The sequence below is a fragment of the Brassica oleracea genome, chromosome C4 (assembly GCF_000695525.1).
Source record: "Brassica oleracea var. oleracea cultivar TO1000 chromosome C4, BOL, whole genome shotgun sequence".
NCBI classification, from domain to species: domain Eukaryota; kingdom Viridiplantae; phylum Streptophyta; class Magnoliopsida; order Brassicales; family Brassicaceae; genus Brassica; species Brassica oleracea.
In genome coordinates this window covers 25,545,888-25,549,080 of record NC_027751.1, presented here as the reverse complement: position 1 = coordinate 25,549,080, position 3,193 = coordinate 25,545,888, and positions in this window count along the sequence as shown.

The window sequence follows — 3,193 nt, the reverse complement described above, 5'->3', positions numbered from 1 at the left end:
GAGGCATGCAGGCTGACACATAGTCGCTCGGGTGGTGCGATATTACTGGTCTAATTTTTCTATAAATATCAGCACACTCCCTTCAGTTTCATTCATCCTTCTCACACCAAAATCACTTAAAGACGTGGCTTTGAGAGAGAGAGAGAGAGAAGTAGAAAAAGAAAGTAAAAGGTTTGGAGCTATTTCCGAGGGTTTTAGAGCATTTTTGAGATCAGTTACTCAACCGGAAGTCCGAGGAAATCGTCCAGAAGCTAGAGGAGGCTCTGTCCGAGTTCAGAACGGTCCATTCCAGCCGATTCGAGATGTCAGCATTGGGTTTTGGCTAAGCTCTCTCCGATCGACATGCTCCTAGAACACTGTGAGTTGGTTTGTTTGAGTTCCACTTGGAACTTAGGGAAGATCGAGTATTCATATAGAGTAGAATGCTCACATTGTTGCATGATAGAGTCCTTAGGGTTATTTATTAAACCGGACTCAATTTAGCACGGGCTAAGCTGAGATGAAATGAAATTAAGACTGAGATAATAACCTGACTAGGACTAGGATGATCGATTATAGTTGAATTGAGATTGAGATGAGATGCATGTCTTGATTATTTACCACTTGGTTGATTAGTTATGGATTATACATGCCTTAGTGGTGATTGCTTGGTAGTGATTATTTTTTGTGCATGGATTGTGGTATGTTGTTGTCTAGGGGATCTTTGGCCAAATAGGCTGATCTCCTGGTTGTGATGTTGGTACTACGGGTCCTATGCCATATAGGCCGGACTACGAGTACTAGTGGTTAGTGTGGTAGACTCCTGAGTATTGTTTAGTTTTGGATAGGAGTCTTGTCCCTTAGGTCTTTCCTAGGGATAATTGTGTCGAGTGTGTGTTATGCCGACAGCAGGTGTATGCCGACAGCAGGTGTGAAACCCGCCCATGCTAGGCATGTATTGGGGTGGACTAGTGTTTCCTCGCCCTCATATTCAGCGGGTTCAAGGAAACCCCTTATTCGCTGGATCGGGAAGACTCAGAGAGACGGGATCATGGCCTATGGTTGAGTGATTACACAAGGGTGTAATGTGGCAGTGACTCGAAGGACTGTGGGCTATCGCGCGGTGACCCAAAGGACTGTGGGCCGCGGTCGGTTGAAAGTTCCTTCTTCTGGCCTTTGTGGTAGGGGGATAGGATATTACCGATAGAGAGGAGGAACACGATGTCACCAGGGCCCGAGTTTGAGTATTGTGTCGTGCCGAGTAGTCTTATTTGTGTTGGGGATTGTGGAACCCTCGAGCAGTGTTAGCACCGAGATACGGTGTTGTCTTTAATCGAGTCTTGATTGTCAGACTTGTAAGGGATCTGTTTTAGTAGCTGGCCGTGTGGCCAAGGATTGTTATTAGATTAAGGTTGAGCATACCTTAGTCGGTGTGTTTTCGGATTAGCCTTAAGCTTTATTTATCGCGCTTAGGCTAAGTTGATTGTTATTTTGGGTTGTCGAGGCTAGCTACTAGGTTTTGGGTAGAGGTAGTCAGCTCACTGAGTGACCTTACGTTACTCACCCAACTCTCGTTGTCATGTTTTTTGCAGGAGACCAGTTGGTAGAGGATTGGACGCATAGGCCACCAGAGTAGATTTGCAGTGCATTTGGCTACGGTTTGATTCTTAAAAAATTTTATGTTTCCGTTGCGTTTTATTTAGATTTGGGTTCCCTAAAATAATTAAATGTTCTTAAAAGACATAGAATTGAATTTAAAAATTAACGGGTCCAAATGATATTGGTTTAGTCCGAACCAACACAACGTTAGGACTTTGTACGGGTTGAAAAGCCTTAGGCCTTGATCTAACGGAACCGTTAACTTTGGGTAAGGGTTGCAAAGCCTTCAGCCTTAAGTCAGCGGGACGTGTTAGTGGATGAACTGGTCTAGGTCGTAGAGTAAATTTTATGACTCTGACCGGATTGTCCCTAGCCCGTCATGTAGCGCTTCCGGACCATGGTGTTGGGTTGGACGGTCAGTCATGTTCTTGTTTGATTGTTGGCTGGCCGGCTGGCCTTTCATCTCCAACCCTTGGTTTGGGTCGTCCGTCGTTCATGTTCTTGTTTGATTGTTGGCCGTGGGTCGACCTATACCTTGGACGGTTCGGGGGTGTGTTGGGGTCGAAAACGGTTACGACGAAGTTAACGTTCAAATCCCTGAAGAATAAAAACGAAAAGACTTCTTCGACAAATACTTTTTCGAAATAGATTCTTCCTTACGAAAAGTTTTGCGGAGGAAACATGAGATATCGGACAAGAACTCGAAAAGGGTCGCTATACAGCGACCGAACGCGTGTTCCGCTCGGTCGCTACGCAGCGACCGAGCTCGAGCCGAAGCTCGGTCGCTACGTAGCGACCGAGCTCTTCCGAAATGTCGATACGACATTAGTCCATGCATTCTCATCTACCATGCTATCTCCCGAAGACCGTAGCGAACCCATTTCATGTTTCCCGCCATTCTAAGTCTTCGATCAAGCTTTACGGTAAAAACCGCAAGAAGTTCAATCTTTATCGAAAGAAGCCGTAATAAACGCTTAGTGTCAGAAGACGGCCCAAAGGGACCTAAAACATGACTCGAGGCCCAACTTACAATTTCTTAACCAACAGCCCATAAGCCGCATGACGGTTTACGCTTGGTTTGCGAGGAAAGATAAATGTCAAGTTTCCGCGGATAAATACAAAATTTTGAAGATAATTACGAAGATCGGAAAAAATGGAATATCCCCATTTTTTTGCTATGGCGGCTTAAGGGCAGAAGAGGAAAAGCGTAAACCGACCTGTGAGCCAGTATATAAGGAGTCCTAGGCGAGAGGCATGGAGAGGACTTTTCTCAGAGCAAACTTAGCGCTTTGAGCAATTAGGCATATTTCCGTTTTTGTTATTCGAGCTGCAACTCAACTAGGTTATTGCCGTCTTAGGGTTTAGAACTAGGAATCTCGCCGACAGCTCTCGTAGCCCAGGCTCTTACCTTGTTGTAACGCTCAAACGCAAATTCGGAATAAGATCTACTTTGCTCTATTTTTGATTTCTTATACTTTATCGTTGTCATTATTGTGTTCTGATTGCTTAGCGTGTGGTATTAGAAGATATCCGGGACCTCTGGGAAATTAGGGTTTTCCTAGTTTCCGTATTTAAACGGAAATCGACAGTGCGAATTTCGGTTCCCACAGTTTGG